We start from the raw sequence: 20,035 nt of genomic DNA, 5'->3' as shown, positions 1-20,035 counted from the left end.
GAAGTTAACTAACCCTGGATGTTATGTCATCTGAAGGCTGATTTGAGCTAAATGCTGGTTCATTCATTCATTTTATTTGACATGTTTTATGGACCATCTACAAAGTACCAATCCCTGTTCTACAGAGCATTGTAGAGAGATACAAGAGAAGTGTCGCATATAAGTCCCTCTCTTTTAGAAGTTTATAGCTTATAATTCAATAGGGGAGACATATATGCACATGTGACACACTTAAATAAACTATATATTGCACAATGAAAAACAAAAGTGAAACAAACCATTATACTGGGATACAGTTTTGGCATTGTCACTTACTAGCCATTTGACTTTACGCAATTTATTGAATCTGCCTCAGTTTTCTGAGTTTCTTTCCTTAGGTTACTCATCTGTTAACAAGACAGTTGGACTAAATGACTTCTAAGTTCCATGTTAGATTCAACATTCTATGTTCTAATGCTCCTCCCAAGTCTGACAATCTAAATTCTTAGGATCCTCCCAGCTCTGGCATTACATACTCTAAGGGAACCTCTCAGCTCTGATGTGTTCTGTTTTAAAGTCCCTTCCATCTCTGTCATTTAATATTCTAAGGTCCCTCCTAACTTTGTCTTTCTCTGCTCTATCTCCCCTCTGACCGGGAGCCCTTGACCAATTACTTTTATCACTCAAGGTTTTAGTTTCGTTAAATGCCAAAAAAGTAGGCTGGACAAAATGAACTCTGAGGTCACTTTCAGCTCTAAATCTACATTCCTAAATTCCCTTTATGCCCTAACATTTTCTGTTCTTAGGTCTCTTTCATCTCTGAGAGTCAAGGAGCCCATGAAGGTTAGCATAAGATTAAGTGTCCAGAGAAGTAGTCCAGACAATAACTTCTATTGCTGCTATTGAATAAACTGCTTAAAAGCCAAGGTATAATTAAGGTTTCAGAAAGGATTTGTGTCTTCCAGTCAGATGGGAGCTTAAGGACAGACACCAATGCTTTCTGGGTTGCTTTTGAGCAATGATTCTGAAATTCCGCATCATAGATGCCTAGCAGCATGAGAAGTCATTCTGAAGGTTCAGACAGAATAACTGATATGGCTTTCACAAGCTTGTGTTACCATTTTTCAAACTTATAAGGATATTAGAGGCAGTGTATTGCAATAGAAAGAGTGCTGGCCTTGGAGTCTGGGATAATTGGGTTTAAATTCCATTTTTCACACTTGCCAGAGGTTGAACCATAGGAAAGTCCTTTAATATATGTATGTCTCATACAACTCTTGAAGACTTAGCTAGAAATGAATAGGTTTACATTGTGTTCTACATAAATCAGCTAGGTAGGGCAATGGATGGAATACTGGGTCCTGGATTTAGAAATAACTGACTTTGAATCTGGTCTCAAATACACACTAGATGTATGACTGTGGGTAAGTCATCTAACTTCTGCCTGCCTTAGTTTCCAAGGATTTGAACCTAAGTTGAGTCCGAGTCAACACACTTTCCATTATACCATTGTATTTTGTGTATTTCCTTATGTTGTTGACATTTATAAAATATAAATCCATTTAAAACACTAGTGAATTCCTAATAGCTTTATTACCATTATGTATCTTCTATTATGCAATAAATATTAATAATACAACTATTATCATTTCAAGTTGAGGGAAAATTTTAACCTAAAAATGTGTTATCATATCTAAAATGGTTGGGTATTGAAGAGCTATATTGAAGAGTATTATAGATTTAGATCTAATAAGAGAGCCCAAAGTGGTTCAATGAAAAGGATATTTGGAGTCAAGGATCTACATGTAATAAATTTGAATCCTAGCTCTGCCATAACTAGGTGTGACCTTGGGTTATCTCCTGGGCCTCAGTTTCTTCATCTTTAAAACAAGGGAGTTGGACCAGAGGCTCTAAGTTCCTTTCAGATTTAGATAAAGGATCGTATAAGCAACTTCATTTGACAAAACAAGAAACTGAGGCACATGAAGGAAAGTGACTTAGACATGTTCACATAGATTGTAAGTAGTAGCACCAATATAGTAACTCAGGTCCCCTGATTCCAAAGACAGTGTTCTCTTCAGGACTCCACAATGCCACTCAAATACTGAGGTTCAGGCATGCTTGGCTATAATCCTTAACTCCTGTCCCCTCCTTGTCTTCCTTATGGGATCTTGAAGCAAACAGAAGGTAGATCACAAACTGGCTTCCATTCCCTTTTTCTATCAATGCCTACATCTTTGTGAAGTTAGAAGTGAAGACACAGCAGGTTTTTTAAAAAAAGTTTGAAGAAAAAAGCAGTCTTGTGGGTTTTTTTTGGACAAAATATCCAGATAATGCCTACAATGCATAGGTTCACAGACTCATTGATTCTTAGAACTAAAAGACTTGAAAGATTATTTAGTCCAATAAACTCATTTTAAGGATCATAGAGTCCTGGGTTCGTCAGTTCAGAGCTGGACCTCCCTAATTTGAAGATTCCTAAGATCCTAGATTTAGCATTGGAACAGACTACAGACAACAGTAGGAACAACAGTTATTGTATTACAGGACACAGAAACATGCGGCATCATAGTTTTAAAATTAGAAGGGAAGGGCAATGAGGTGATCCTGGGGTCAGGAGGACCTGAGTTCAAACCCAGCCTCAGACACTTGACACTTACTAGCTGTGTGACCTTGGGCAAGTCACATGCCTCAGGGGAAAGAAAAAAAAACTAGAAGAATTTTAAATGCCAACCTTCTCATTTTACTGATCATGGGAATAGACAATCATAGATTTAGTTTTGGAAGTCAGTTTAAAAGATTAGTGACCATCTAGTACAGCTTCTGTGATTTTACGTATCTTAGGATCCCTGATTTAAAGCTACATGGGACCTTTGAGATTCTCTGTTCCAACCAGATTATTTTGCAGATGAGGAATTGAGACCCAGAGAGGTATCATGATTTACTCAGAGTAACACAGGAAGCAAGTGATGGACTCAGGATGTGAAGTCATGTCCTCTCATTCCAAATTTACTACTCTCTCCATGGAACCAATGATCCAGAGAAGTCAGTATGATTTAACCAATGCAACCCATTTGCTTTGGAACTGATGAGTGACCTATGAGTTCCAGACTTTCTCCTGACAAAAAAAGCAGAATCTCATTTTCCTTCATCCCTTTTTTTTTTAACCACCTTTGCAGTCTATCTAGGCATTTGCCTGGGAGTTAGGTGATCCTTGTGTGTAAGTCTTTGCTAGTACAAAAGTCACTTGATCTAGTTAAGTCACCTGTGCCCTATTTTGGAAACATAGCTCTTAAGCCTTCAGCAGAAGAGTGGATGATCAACAAAGGACTTCCTTCCTTGGCTGTTCTATGGAATAGAATCCTGGGAGAGAGAGCAGTAGCGACACCAGCCCACAAATTCCTTTCTTTAGACTACTTCGACCTCCAAGGAGCATTTTCCATAGAAAGGCTGAAGTGGTCACTTATATACCACCCTACTATTTCAACCAGCTCCGTTCATAGAGATGAATAAATCCTTTTAAACACCTTGGGTGACTGGATGGTATTCACATTGCCACTCTCCAGATTTGAAAAAAAATGATGGAGACAGAGGGACAAAGAAAGGACTTATCCAAGAGTACAGGAAAGGTTAGAGACAGAGCAGGGATTCGTTTTTCATAAGAATTGGGAACTGTCAATCTTTGGCATGGGGGAATTTTCCAGACCTCAGAAATAGAAATTTCCAGCTCATGCCAGATAAAACTATTTCTGCCTTTAGCACGCATAGTTTTGGAAGAGAATATTCTGTTTCAACAGATTAATGACATTGTATCTCTGCTTGTGAACTCATTCCTTCTGAGGTGTCATAGGCCCTTCCGCCAAAGACTTTGATTTAATTAAAAAGTTAGATGTGAACAGTGTGTTCCAGGAAAGGAGTTCTTAACCCATTTGTGAAGAAGAGGCCTACTATAAGGGGAAGTACACGTACATTTGAAGTTTCTCCACAGGTGACACAAAGATTTTCTTAAAGCTCAGGTAATAATGCTATGTCATCCTCCTATTCCATAAACTCCTTATTATATTCAGGATGGAATATAAAGTCCTTTTTTGGGTATTCAGTTTGTACCTTCTGCACGACCTGGACAGTTTCTACCTTTCCAATCTTCTTTACATTCTCTTCCCTCTTCAAACACGCTAGGATTCAGCCATCCTGGCCTACTTATCTCTTTTACATAATTTTCCATCTTCTACCTATATGCTGAAATTTCACTGGCTATCCCACCATATCTCTTCTGCTTCCCACCCTCATTTCCATCTCCTTCCAAGTCTCAACTCAAACTCTCCCTTCTGTAAGAGTCTTTTCTTAGTTTCCCTGGTAATTAGACCCTTCTCTTTTAAAGTAGCCTTCCATAAGATAACCTTTTAAGGTAACCTTCTGTGTGTATACTGGTTTATTCATCTGCTGTCTCCCCTATTAGAATGGAAGTAATGAGGGGAAGGAATGTTTCTGCCTGTGAGGTAGATGTAGAGAAAGCTGGTTAATCTCCTTTTATAGATGAAAAAAATGAGGTACAGCAAGGATAAATGAATTGTCCAGCACCACACAGCAAGTAAATGTTTTTTTAAACATTTTTCCCAATTTTATTTATTTTATTCTGAATTTAAGAAATAAAAAAAAGAGTTTCCATAACATAGTAGAACTATAAGAGGTGACTGTACATGAAACTGAAAATCTATTAAGTACAAATTGCTATTCTTTTTTTAAATCTATAATAAAGTAATCATGTAATTTTCTTTCTTAAAAATTTATTTATTTTACTTTTAATTCATGGAATAAACCAAGCATTTCCACAATAATAATATAATAGTAATAACAGTATAATTAAAAAAAAAGATGATTGCACATGAAACTGAAGATCTTCTACGTACAACTATCTAGTAAGTATTAGAGGAAGTACGTGAACTTGGGAACTCAGAGTCTAAGATCAGGCATCTTTCCAAAATAACTATTTTCACTTTTCTTTATTTGCTAATCTGAAGAATATAGAAGGAAGTGAACAGTACAAGGGAAGGATGTTTCAAGTAAAAGGATAGGAATTTAATTATTAGCTCAGCCACTTGTGTGACTTTGGGCAAGGTGCTTAACCTCTCTGGGCCTTGCTCTTTTCTCCTCTAAAATGGCAAGGTTGGGCTAGAAGACCTCTATGTTCTAAGGAAGAGTTCTTTTATATACATAGATGCATCTATACCTACCTACACATACATATATACACACGTATATATTTTTAATCATTTTAAACTTAAATATAAAATGAGAAAAAATTCCACCCACAGCAGAATATAAAAGAGGATTCAACATGATTTCTACTTAATTGTATTCTATTTTTTTCCAATTATATGTAAAGATAGTTTTCAACATTCACTTTTATAAGATTTTAAGTTCCAATTTTTTTTCTCCCTCTCTCCCTCCCCTCCTTCTCCCCAAGACACCATTTAATCTGATATAGTCTATAAGTGTACAATCATACTAAGCATATATCTACCTTAGTCATATTGTGAAAGAAGAATCAGGACAAAAGGGAAAAACCAGTAGAAAGAAAAAGAATAGAGAGAAAATAATCTGCTTCAATCTGCATTCAGACTCTTTCTCTGGATGTGGAAAGCATTCTCCATGGAGGATTCAATATAAAACAATAAATTTCCATCTCAAGAAAACCTATGTAATAAATGCTACACAATGTTTTCAAAGCTGTCCAGCTTTTCTTTGCTTCCTTCTAGGTTTTCTTTTGTTCTCTGCCAGGTACTTTTTACTTTATTTTTTTTTCTCCCTCCCTCCCCCACCTCTGGCATCCTACCTGAAAAAAGGCTACAATTAAATGTGAATACGTATGTGCATATTCATGGTCCTCTTCCATTGTTAATCCTACTGTTCATTCAGTAAGTGCTATGTGAAATTTACTTTCTCAAGGGCATTTAGCCTTGGTCTGAGATTCTATTTCTTGTAGGAATTGCCCCCAAATCTTAGCTAAGGCTCAGTATGTGAATTTGTGGCCTTGTGACTATGCTTGCACCACACTTTGAAGGTTGGCTAGATGCAGTATGTTCCACAGAATCACTGTTTGACGGCATTTCAGAGTCCAGCTCATCCAACCTGCATCTAATCGGGAATTTCCTCTACAATATCTCCAGTGAGTGGTGATCCAGCCTTCTCTGTAATAGTTAAGAACCTACTCTAACTTAAAACAGTCCATTTCACTTTTGGGGAGCTCTAATGTTTCAAAGGGCAGCTAGGTGGCATAACACATAGAGAACTGGGCTTGGAATTGGAAAGACTCATCTTCGTGAGTTCAAGTCTGGTCTCAGACACTTCCTAGCTGTGTAACCCTGGGCCAGTCGCCTAACCCAGTTTGCCTCATTTTCCTCATCTGTAAAATGATCTGAAGAAGGAAATGGAAACCTCTCCAGTATCTTTGCCAAGAAAACTCAAAAATGGGGTCACCCAGAGTTGGACACAACTAAAACGAACGAACATCTTCAATAACAGTTCAGAAGTTAGAACCACCCACACAGGACCACAAGTGTTAGTGCCTAAAGGAAGCTGAGAAAACACCCAGCCCAAGATTCCTGCTTCATAGAGAAGGGAAGGAAGAAGCCCTCTGATGTAAAACAGGCCCTGAATTGGAAGGTGGCACATCTGAGGGCTGGACTAGAAGTGAAATTGTGTCCCTCTCAGATCTAAATATTTGGATACAATTTCAAAGAGGGGACCTGGCTTCTAACAAACCTTTTACCTAGTGTAAAAGAGACAATATAATATTAAGTAGAAGAGCTAGGAAAGATCTTAGAACAGAATGTCAGAAACCTTAGAACACACAATATCAAAACTAGAAGGGACCTGCATGGTTAGCTTTAATTAGGGCTTTAAGGTTTTCAAAATACTTTAAAAGCATCTCATTTTAGCCTCAACAAAATCCTTTGTAGATGCTATTATCATCCCCATTTTAGAGATGAGGAAACTGAGGCAAACAGTGTACCAGTGAATGCTGAATATCAAAGCTGGGTGTGTCCTTAGTGACTTTACAACACAAACCATCATAGCTAGGAGGGGCCTTAGAACACAGCATGTCAGAGCTGGGAGGGCCCTTAGAACACAGAAAGTCAGATCTGGAAGAGGCCTTAGAACTCAGAATGTCAGAGCTGGGACCGTTAAAACATAGCATGTCAGAGCTGGGAGGGCCCTTAGAACACAGAATGTCAGACCTGGAAGAGGCCTTAGAACACAATGTTAAAGCTGAGAGGGCCCTTAAAACACAGAATGTCAGATCTGGAAGAGGCCTTAGAACACAGAATGTCAGAGCTGGGGGAGGCCTTAGAAACAGAAAGTCAGATCTGGGAGGGGCCTTAGAATAAAGGAGATCCGGGTCATAAGGGACCTTACAACATAGAATGCCAGAGATGGAAAGTACCCTCAAGAATGATACAAATCCAACCCTTTCATTTTAAAGAGGAAGAAACATACACCCACAGAAGGGAAATGGCATAATTAATAAGTTGCAGAATTGGATTTAAAACCTAAGTGCTTTAACTATAAATCCTACTTTTTTCTACTATAATAAATCATATCCTATGAATACATACCCATGTATATATGTACATATGCATATGTGCATATGTATATGGCATGTATATATCATATATGTACATATTTTGTATATGCACACATAGATATACACATATATATCTCCCTGACACTGTGAGTGCCTACAATGTTTGTTCTGCAGCAGCTGTTACTTTTTATATCCTCTCTCCCCAAGTCTTTGGATATTATTGAGAGGCAGAGGCACCAGGTGTGCCTCTAACTAGCAAAATTAGGAATCATTCAATGCTTTGATGGTGCCAATTAGCTTCCCGGTATGAGTGCCAAGATTTTTTCTAATTAAGGCAGGCACAGTTTCTCAGTCTATAATAATCTCATTTAAAGTGTGTCCAAAACACTTAACATGCTTTATATAGGGACAACATTCAACATACATTTTCTTATCCATGTAAAGCTGCAGAAATCCCCAGAATGCCTGTGCCTTTTTCTAGTTGTTTCTCTCAACCCCAACAAAGCATGTTTGTAGGGCTGAAGCATTGGAGACCATGTGTGGTTGTCTCTGTTGGGATCTAAGACTGGGGCAAATTATCTTCTTTACATTTCTTCTTCCTGCCACCTCCTAGATGCCACTTAGTTTGCTCATCATATTGATTTTCATTCTTTGATGGTTCTATGGTCCAACCATTGACTGTCTCCATCCACTGGGACATTGGAGTGTTAAGTCATCCTTATGTTTTGGGTACCTGTTATTTCTCACCTGTAGAATGTAAGTTTCAGGAGATAAGAGGGTGTGTTATTTTTACTCCTTTACTAAGTCAGCTAGTGGACACTAAGGTCCCCTTTACTTGGACATCTGTGATCCTATGGTTCTACTAAACATTTCCAACTATATGGAATAGAATGAGGAAAAAAAAAATTACTAAGAGCTCACTATCCCAAAGACTGGGATAAATTCAGAGATACAAATAGAAAAGCGAAACAGTCTCTGCTCTCAAGAAGCTCATATTTTTATCTGGTGAAGTAATAAAACATCCTAGGGTTTAGCTTCAGGGTAGATGTAAAAGCCCAGTGATCCAGAGGGCAGATGGTAAAAGCCTGATGGACCTTGAAGCAATGGCAAGGCAGAAGCTATCTCTGACGAATGACTAGTAAGAAAAATGAATGAGGCCCAGGGAGTAGAGTGAGGCAGGACTCATTTATTACCTCAGGTAGGGTTTAGGAATAATTGGATCAGTATCTAGTACGCAACTAGGAGCAGCAATCCAGCATCCATTAGGAACTACACACACACACACACACATACACACAAACATATATTTACACACACACACACACACTCACGCACAAACATTGGCCCCACTGTTCCTGTTGGGCCTTTTGCCCTCTGGTTGGCATCTGGCATTTGGATGTCCCAGAGACACCTTAGACTCAATGTGTTGAAAAAAGCAAACAAACAAATCAACCTCATCTTTTCCTTCACATCCCCTTCTCTTCTAAACGTTCTTATTTCTACCAAAGACACTAATTTTTCAGTCTCCCTCATCCATAAACTTGATATTATTCTCCATCCCTCTCTCTTATTCTATATTCTCAATCAATTTCCAAATCTTTCCATTTCCACCCCAGAAAATATTTTGCATCTGACCCTTTCTCTTGACTCCAGAGCCACCACCATAGTTTAGGCCGTTTCTTGGCCTAGACTAGTTCCACCCTCTCTCCTAGACTAGCATGATAGACTCCTCATTGAGCTCTCTACAGAAAGTCTCCTAACAACTTCAAGTTATTCTTCACATGGGGCCTAACAAGATTTTTCCTTTAACACAAAACTGACCCCCTACTCAATAAACTCCAGCAGTTTTCTGTTGCCTCTAAGATCAAATATAGCATCTGCTTTTGGTGTTTTAAAGCAAGTCATAACCTAACTCCAAACTATCTTTCTATCTTCACTGGGCATTATGTCCCTTCCCTTGACATCATGTCTTTCTCTTCCACATAACACACCATCAACTACCTCCATGACATAGCATTAGCTGTGCTCCATGCCTGGACTTCCCTCCCCATTTCAGCCTCATAAATATCTTTTTGCTTCAAAGCCCAGCTTATGCACTGCTTTTGACATGAAAACTGTCCTGATCTTTGTGGATGCTGTCACCCTCCCATGACCTTGTATTTAACCTGTAAATGGGCTTTGTGGTGCCAGAGTGCCCAGAAGGTCAAGTCCAGAGTCAGGAAGATGCAAGTTCAAATCTAACCTCAGACACTTACTAGCTGTGTGACCCTGGGCCAGTCACTTAACCCCGTTTGCCTCAGTTTCCTCATTTCTGAAATGAGATGGAAAAAGAAATGGCAAACCACTCCAGTGTCTTTGCCAAGAAAGTCCCAAATAGGGTTATGAAGAATCAGACATGACTTAACAGGAATAAAAAATTATTTTCTATTTATTCCATATGTGTATAAGTACTTAAGGAGGCAGATATGTAAACATATTTCATCTCTTTCTCTCTCTGTATACCTATATCTATGTAACTTAATATAAATTTGTGTGTATTCATGTATACATACATACATATATACATAGATAAAGAGATACAGATGGAGAGATAGATAGATAGCTATATAGATATAGATTATAGGTATAGGTACACACGAACATACTATGTACAAAGTACTATGTATCATATGTACATATTATCTGCTGTTATACAATCTAAGTTGCTCAGGAGCAAATTTTTTTTTCACTTACTATCTTTGGAGTCCCAACTAATACAGACTGTATACAAAAGAAGCTTAATAAATGCTGATTGGTTGAGGAATGGATTGATTGATCATGCCTCTTATTTGCATAGCATCTGATCTATTAAGCACATTTCTCAGAACAACTGTATGGGGTAATTAAGGCCTTGATTTCTCCAATGAGATATTTAACATTGTATTCTAATTTTTTTTCATTCTTTTGGCTTTGTTTTGTCGTCACTCAATTTCTCATAAGATCATTAGCTTCCATTTGTTCCATTCTAATTTTAAAGGAATTATTTTCTTCAGTGAGCTTTGGTACATCCTTTTCCATTTGGCTAATCCTGCTTTTTGAGGCATTAATCTTCTTGTTGGTTTTTTGCACCTCTTTTACCATTTGGCCTAGTTTGTTTTTTTAAGGTGTTATTTTCTTCCACATTTTTTGTGTGTCTCCTTTACCAAATTTTTGACACATTTTTTTTTATTTTCTTGCATCATTCTCATTTCTCTTCCCAATTTTTCCTCTACTTCTCTTACTTGCTTTTCCAAATCCTTTTTGAGCTCTTCCATGTCCTGAGACCAGTTCATATTTTTCTCAGAGGCATTGGATGTCAGAGCTTTGACTTTGTTGTCTTGTTCTGACTGTGTTTTTGATCTCCCTTGTTACCATAGTAACTTTCTATAGTCAGAGTTTTTTTTTTTTCCATTGCTTGCTCATTTTCCTAGCCTATTACTTGAATTTTAATTGTTTTTAAAGTAGGGCTCAACTTCCAGGGTAGAGAGCAGACTATCCCAATCTTCAGGGCTTTGCTGCTGCTGTTTTCAGAGATATTTCTAGGGACCTATAAGTTTTCAGTTCTTCCAAGGTGGTTTGACCTAAGGAGAGGTGTTTACTCCTCTCCTGGTCTGTGCTCTGCTCTGTGTGCAACCACAAGCACTATTTTCTGCCCTGGAACTGTGAGGAGAGTTCCTCCTCCACTGCTACGATAAACTCTGTTATGCTAGTGCTCCTCCTTCTCTTGGCATAACCACCCAAGACTGTGACCCAGATCTGAGTATGGAAAAAGCAAGAGAGATGGTGCTAGCAAAGAGAACCTTGTAAACTTCTGTCCAGTTGTTCAACCCCCTAATTGTCTGTGGGCTGAGGTCTCTAGAAGGAGCCACTGTCACTGCTGATTCAGTCACTACCAAGGACTGCTCCAAGTTTGCTGGGGCTTGGTCTTCAGTGGCACAGCCTGCACTGGGCTATGTTCTCTCACCCTGATGCAACAGACGTTTCCTGCCTACCTTCCAAGTTGTCTTGGGCTAGAAATTTGCTTCACCCCATCCTTTTGTGGGCTCTGCTGCTCTAAAATTTGTTTAGAGTCATTTTTTGCAGGTATTTGGAGGGGTTTTGGGGAGAACTCAAGTGAGTCCCTGCCTTTACTCTACCACCTTGGCTCTGCCTCCTTGGGCCTGGATTTCTAAAGTCAGTTCAAACCGGCCTTGGTTCAAATCCTAGAACTTATTGACACTTATGTGGAAAGTGAACAGATAATAAAAAAAATAAAGATAAGATAAAGAAATCAAGGAAGCAGGTGGATAAGTGACTCATATTGGTATGAGAGACAGAATGTTATAGTGGAGAGAGCTGACTTAAGTATCAGGGATAGCTGGGTTCAAGTATTGACTCTGACCCTTATTCACTGTGTGACTCTGAGCAAGGCACTCACCCTCTCAGGGGGAACAATAATTTAGGGAACAAATGTCAATTTGCCATTGAACAGAGATGCCCCACTGGGCGTTACCTATACCGATGACATCTCAGATCCGATTTCTTTTTTTTAAAAGGTATTTATCTCTTTGATTCTCAATTTCCTAATCTGTAATGATGTGAATAATACTTACATCATTACCTACTTCAAAGAGTTATTATTGGAACATGCATTGGAAACTGAATGATATAATTATAACTCATAAAACTTGAGTGTTACTACAAGGGTTGCTAAGGTCTAAATAATTTATGAGAGGCCAGTCTTGTGATAAATGTTTCCAGTTTACTTATGCTTAAATTAAGAAGACTGTCTATTCTACCTCTGAACCTGAACTGGAAAACTTTCCAGAGGAGCAGGCCTTGACATACCTTGAGTTTAAATAGTATGAGTTTGAGAAGGCAGGGTCACCTTTGTACGACAATGAGGCATCTGATAAAGACCTTCGTGGGGCCCCCTTTATTTAGAAAGGATGTCAGATCTCTGCAAATATAGCTCTTCTTATGTCTTCTTATGTCCTGATTCTCTGTCCCTCTACCTCTACATTCCTATGAGAATACATTATGGAAGCCACACACTGTCTGGAAATGATGCTTGTTTAGGAAGAAAAAAAAGATCACTTCCATATAATTCTATCATTAGTTATGGTAATCAAAACAGAGCCAAGTCACAGGTACTAGTCACCATGACACATGCATGTAGGCCACATGTAGCATCAAAGGACCTAGAATCATGTCGTAGTTCAGTCTTTTATTTGACCTTGGAATGATTCATAGAATAATAGCCTTAGATGCCAAGAATCTCAGAAGCAATGTAGTGCAACTCTCTCCTTTGAGACTTAAAGCAGTGAGATTCAGAGTGGTTAATTAGCTGGGCCATGGTCACATAAATGCCAGGATAAAAATTCAGTTCCTATGATCCCAAATGGAATAATCTTCCCATCTCACCAGCTTGGAGGCTCCATTGCTTTTCTATAAAATAAGTGTACTATATTGGGCAGTCTATGAGGTCCCCTCCGGTTCAGCATTTATGATATTCCAGTTTTAGCCTTCTTCACAGTAAATCTATTTTTTTCTCAGAGCAGCTGACTAGAAGACTGACAGGCTCTTTAGAAGTGGAATTGTTGTTGCCTGTCTATTGATGGAAAAGTCTGTAAGCAGGGACATGGTTGAGACCAGAGAACCAAAAGGAGGAGGAAGAAAAAAATGCCCTCAAAATGTACAGAATAAGGAGTCCCTGAATGTTTGAGATTCCATGGGGGTGAGAAGCCCAATAAAGTTTCCCCCATACTCACCCTCAAGAAAATGAGTGCCTGGATTGTCTTATATCTTTTGGACTCTTGGCAAGTTTTTAAATGTCACTTTCCTCATCTGAAAAGAGAAGGAGCTTAATTATATGATCTCAGCCCCTTTCTGGCTCTTAATCAATCAACCTGTAACATTTATAATGCCATGGCCATCTTGGGACTCAGTTTCCTCATTTGTGAAGTGAGAAGGATGTACTAGAAGGCTTCTAAGACTGTTTTCAGCCCTAGTTCTTAAAAAACAACACTAGATTTCTAAGAATCAGAGGTAAGAATCTAAGAATCAAAAGTAAGGATGTGCTGTTTTCAGAATTTCAAGAAGGCAAGGAAACCTTCATACAATGATGAGGCAGCAAATAAGGACTTTTAGTGGTATCTTCTTTATTTGGAAAGCATGTTGGGTCTCTGTAATTGCAGCTTTTTTATGTACTTATTCTTTGTTCCTCTACCTCTGTATTCTTATGAATTCAAGGTGTGTCAAGACCTTCTCAACTGGAAAGGTTTCCAGTTCAACCTCAGTGACAGAACTTTGAGGAACCATAGTGAACTTTTCCACACTGGAGGTCAAGGGATCCTAATATCATAGATTTAGAATTGGAAGAGATCTATGTAGTCATCAAATCCAAGCCCCTCCTTTTACAGATGAGGAAACTGGGGCCCAGAGAGGTTAAGAGATTTTCTCAGTATCACGGAGGTCCTAATACATGTCTGAAGGAGGATTTGAACCTAGGTCTTCCCGATTCCAAATCCAATTCTCTATTCATTACATTATGTTGCCTCAAAGAGTGGTTAAGCAACCATGTGCTAACCGTGGTATTGAGAGCAATCATGCAGTGCGAGACAAGCTGGAATCTATGACCCTTGATGGCTTTTCCAACACTGAGATTCCATTAGTATACAAGGGTAAGACAAAACATTTCTGTGGGTAAACAGGAGATGAGAACCAGCTCTGAGTCATCTTTCACATTGTCGAGGGATATGGCTTCAAGCAGATTTTTGGAAACTCACAGTGCCCTTTCTTTCAGAACAGCAAATTCGGTGAGCTGCTAACCTTTGTAAACTCTGAAGTGTCTCTGTTGACAGACTGACAACTCAGAGACACAACCAAGAAAAGCAACTTAAAAATATGTTTAAAAAAACAGAATAACTGAAAAAAGTACATTGATTATTCAGTTGGGAAGGAGCTGGCCATTGGCATCGACTGTCTGAGGAAACCAGAATGGAGAGTAAGACTGGAACGGAAAGAAACAGAACAGAATGCCTTTTAGTCTGAAGGGAAGCAGTATTCCTCTCTCTTCCCCACCCCCCTGAGACTTCTATCATTTATAATGAAACATTATCTACTGATCCATATGTTACATTTTCTATTTAGAGCTAATTTGCTTAAGCATTCATAACGGGGGCCCATAGGGACGTTGGGCTGCTATTGGGCATCTGGCCAGTCAGCCCCACACAGCAAAGTTTACCTATTCAGCTGAAAAAAGGAATGACAAGACAGCACAATTTGGGCTTCTGTTTGCTTTCTAAGTGGACCTGAGGGAGCTGGGGCTGCCCGCTGGCTCACCTTCACCTCATGCTTGTGGTGCCTCCCAAAGGTGCCTTCTCTTATCGTTCCAACCAAAGCAAGGAGTCAGGTCTGCTTAGAGGAAGAGGGAACTTAGCCGTGGAGGAGATGGGAGGATGCCAGGCTGGGGTAGGACTGGGAGGTAGGTCAGCAAAGCCAACTGCCTTGGTTTGACAAAAGAGGAAAGTGAGGCCCAGAGAAGGGAAGGAACTTGTCCAAGGGTGAAAGGAAAAGAGCTGGTATTTGAAGCCAGGTCTTATGACTCCAATTCCAATTCCATTTCAACTCTACTGCGCAGCCTTTTCTGGAGGCAGAAAGAGATACAGTTTCTAAGAACTAAATGCAGTTAGCATATCTTTTATAGGGGATTAAACATAGGATTGCACATTTATAGGTGGAAACCAAGCACGTATGTGCATATGCACACACACACACAGTGAAAGGATCATAGATGTAGCTGCAAGAGACCTTAGAAATCATATAATTAACCTGAATTTTACAAATTAGGAAACTGAGTTTGAGATATAAAAGGACTTGTCCAAAGTAATACACATAATAAAGGGTCACAGTCAAGATTTGAATCTAGGTCTTTTGGCATTAAACACAAGCTTCTTTCTGTTTTATCTCAAGTTGTTTTAGTTTGTTTGTATGTTTGTTTTGGGACAGCTAGGTGGAACAATGGGTAAAGTGCCAGGAGTGTAGACAGGAAGACTCATCTTCCTGAGTTTAAATCTTACCTTAGACATTTACTAGCTGTGTGACTCTGGGAAAGTCATTTAATCCTGCTTGCCTCAGTTTTCTCATCTGCAAAAGAGCTGGAGAAGGAAATGGCAAACCACATGACTGGAATGACTGGAACTGCAGTCAGGAGAAACCTGGATTTGAGATCTGTCTCAGACACTTACCAGTAGTGTGACTCTGGGTGTATGTGTGTCTGGGCCTGAGATTCCTCATTCGCTTATTAAGGGTAGGATTATCTCCATGGTCTTTAAGGTCCCATGCAGCCCTGAATCAACAACCCTATGATTCTATCAACCAAGAAGCATTTATTAAGCACTTTCTATGTGCCAGGCGCTATGTTAGCTTCTGAGGATACAAAGACAAAATAGACATAGTACCTACTCTCAAAGAAAGTGCATTCTATTGGGGAGAAAGTGTGTCTTATACGTATATGAAAATACAAACAGAAATTCATTTTGGTGAAAGGACAAGCAGTAGGGGAGATCAGAAAAGATGGCATGCAAACACCCCTTAATATGAGATGTGAAGGAACCTGGAGATTCTAAAGGGAGTGAGTGCATTCCAGGAATGTGGGATGACTGGCACGTAACCAGTCTTTTTGACCTGCTGCCTGAACCACCACCACCAAAATCACCGTCATCATCATCATTGTCATCACCATCATCATCATCATTGCAGTCATCATCATCTTATTCTTATCTCCTTGGTAAAGCTTTTGAGGCCAGAATACCTTAGCTAAAATCCATAGATATAATTAGGACTGGGAGACAGAAGCCTTTTTGTATGGCATCTAAATATCAAGGGACTCTGATAATACTTGCCAACCTAGATCAGTACAGAAACAACAGAAATTTACAATAATTTTGATTAATTAATAGTTAAGTAAAATAGAAAAAATATCCAGATGGCATCTTTTCTCCCTTGGTGGCCATGACCCAGTTAAGTTACTCAATTCATTTGCACTTCTCCTAAAAAAAGTTTATAGTAATTCATGTTTGGCGCTGCTTGCCCCAAACACACAAGAACTACTTCTAGTCCTGTTCAAATTGCATCTCTGTTCTTGGTATCTAAGTTTGGAGGATTTCTTTCTCTGGTCCTTTCTTAGTTTATCTATAAAATGAAGGAGTTGGACAAGATGACCTCTAAAGCCCTCCACCTCTATGTCCTGAACTCCTAAGTCTGTTCAGGTACATTGTGAGGGGATGACTAATCTTTTATGATAACAAGTACTCCATTTTATGCAGTGTTTGTTCCTTTTCAGTGTTCAAGCGCAGCAAATACTGTGATGGTGATGATGAAGGTAGCAATGGTGATGCACCCACCTCCACAGAGAAGAGACATGACCAAGGAGGTCTGCCATTTTCCTGATTTTCCACAGGAAGTTGCCTGTATCATATCCCAGAGTTTTGAAACTGTTTTATCCCCATCCAGAGAAAATAGAGTGATTTCTTTAATTTCCTAAGATTCAAAATTAATTTTAAAAGTGTGATTTTGTTATTTGGTGATGAAGTGGGTCCAGACCTTTGGTTTTATTGGTGTGAAGATGTTCTGGTTTAAAAACTCCCTCCCTCAAGGCAGATTGGCAACTCTTTAATCATCTTAGAGAATTCTGTGGACACCAAATAGTTAATTAACTTGCCGATGGTCACAAAATGATACTACGTGTGTGAGAGGAAGGATTGTAATCCAGTACTTAACTGCTTGGTGGTTGGCCTATCCTTAGAGCACAAGGAAGTCAAGGACACCATGCCAGACAGTCAATCAATAAACATTTATTAAACACTTCTTATATGTCAGGCACTGTGTTAAGTGCCAGGGGTACAGAAAATAGCAAAAGACATCTCTATCCTTGAGAAGCTCACAAACTAATGGAATTATGGGTCACAACATCACTGAGCTACATAACAAAATGACAATGTTGCCTGGCATCTCTGGAAATTACAGCCCACAGGAAGACTGTGCTATTTTATGGCAGGGCCCCAAAGTGGGTCCTTTGTTTTCACTTCAGGCATAATACAAATGACTCCAACTCTTACTTAGAATATACTTTGTTTCCGTGCTGGAGGGAATTCATGAAATATAGCTGGGAAGGAAGAAAGATTTAGTGTTAGCGATTGATTATCATCTCTATTCCTGGAAATTCAGAGACAAGGGAAGAAGAGCCAATTTCAAATGTCCCAAATGGAATTCAGCTAAAGAGGGTTACTTTCTTCCAAGTGTGATGCCCTCCAAAGAATAATGCTCTTTACCCCTAAGACATGCATAGAGTGGGCAAATAGGAAATATGCATTATATTAAAATGAATTACAGCAGGGGAAAAATGATTTGTTGTAGTTTTATTGCATTTTCCCCCTGGAAATTTAATAGCAAACGATATGAAATAAACCTATGTTTTCATTAGAATATGGAACTCTGAAGTGAAGAAACCCCTTCTATCAATTCAGGTGGGCACCTTCTTTGTAATTTACACTCAGAGAGTTGCCCAGAACCCTGCAGGGTTAAGTGACTTTCCCATGGTCACAAAACACTAATTCTGTTAATCAGGCAGAACTTGAACTCAGATCCTACTGGCTTGAGGTGGACTCTGTCCATTACACAATAACTTATGTCTACTAATTTGTAATCTTTTTAAAATTCTTTTTTGGCTGATACTCTGATTTCATTGCCATAAGAAGATCTTGGTGAGGAATTTCTTCCTGCCAATTGAAATCAGAATCTTCTGTGTCGGTTGGAGTTATAGAGACTCTGAGAGCTGATGTGACCTGCCCAGAATTACAGTCAGAACGTGCCAGAAAGCAAGAACTGTAGCACCCTCTGCCCAACTCCAAGGCCATCGTAGTATCAAGGGCTGTCTCTCATTTACTGGGAGGTGGTTTGGTATCACAAAAAATGGCACTGGAATTGAAATTGTGACATATATAAATTTCAAGAGATCTAGTTTCTGGATAATTAATCATTTTATTAATCATGCTAGCAGATAATTAATAAAATGGGTCAGTGGCACTCTCTAATGCCAAAATTCCTCATGGAACCCACACAGTACTTATATGCCCTTGAAATAGTGGACTCCTGAGGATGGCAATCAATTCTGATTGGTTAACAGTAAGAAGAAAGAATATTATAATGAGCGATGATTCCATTCCCAAAAAGGATTCCAACAGACACAAAGAGGTTATTAGGTACCATGAAAATTGTGCCAAACAATATGACCTCATCACCAGTCTTCTTGCTTTTAGCTGCCCCCCTCTCCAACCTCATTTGTCAAAGAGACCTTCCTAAACACAGGTTTGATCATGCCATTCCTCTTCTTGAAAATCTTCAGTGTCTCCATATTTCTCTGTACATATTGTTTTGCTCATAGATTATAAAATCCTGGAGGACAGAGGCTATTTTCATTTTTGTTACTATACTTCTTTTTATTATTAATTAATTTATTTTTAGTTTTCAACATTCACTTCCATAAGATTTTGAGTTCCAAATTTTCTCCCCATCTCTCTCCTCCCCACCTGTAACAACAATGCTACTTGCTGCTACTGTTCCTGTGTAAGGTCAATAACAACAGCATGCAGGAGGGCTGCTAGCACAGGTTCTTTGATCTCTTTTTCTAAGGAATCCAACTTAAAGGGGTTTACAATTTCACTTTAATAAAACACACATATATCATTCACTTAGTTCAGGGGAAAAAGTCAGCACCCTGAACTTCAGAGCAAATACAAACAGAAATTACAAACAGAGAAAATATAAACAGACTAAATAACACAAATCAATAGACAGGCTTCTAGCTGTCTGACCAAAGTTGTACATACATAGCTACCAGAGAAAGAAGCACCAACATCTGGTTTTCAAAGCCAGGGAGCTCCTTAACGACTACCCAGAGTATCCACACCAACACTCTTCCAATGAGTGAGACTCAAACAAAATGCTAACCTTAAAGTATATGTACCTTTTTCAGGGTCAGAGATCTTCACACCTCTCCAGAGCTTCATATCTCTCAAGGGTTCCACACCTCTTGAGGGCTTCACACCTCTTGTGACCTAATTAGCAAAAGGGTATGGGCCTTCCTACAAAGGAAAGACTCAAAGGTACTTGATTGCCTTAGTGCTGAGAAGTACTCTAAAACAAAAGTCAACAAAAGTCCCATTTTGCTTTCCTTTAAACCACCCCAAGACAGCATGCATTCTGATTACCTTTTCCTCCAATCTGCCCTCCCTTCTATCACCCCACCTCCCTTCTCTTATACTCTTCCTTTCTACTTTCCTGCAGAGCAAGATAGATTTCTCTACCCATTGCTTATATATCTTATTTCACATTTGCATGTAAAAACAATTTTTAACATTAATTTTTAAAACTTTTAGTTCTATATTCTCTCCCTTCCTCCCTCCTTCC

The sequence above is a fragment of the Trichosurus vulpecula genome, chromosome 2 (assembly GCF_011100635.1).
Source record: "Trichosurus vulpecula isolate mTriVul1 chromosome 2, mTriVul1.pri, whole genome shotgun sequence".
Taxonomy (NCBI): Eukaryota; Metazoa; Chordata; class Mammalia; order Diprotodontia; family Phalangeridae; genus Trichosurus; species Trichosurus vulpecula.
This window is presented reverse-complemented; position numbering follows the sequence as displayed.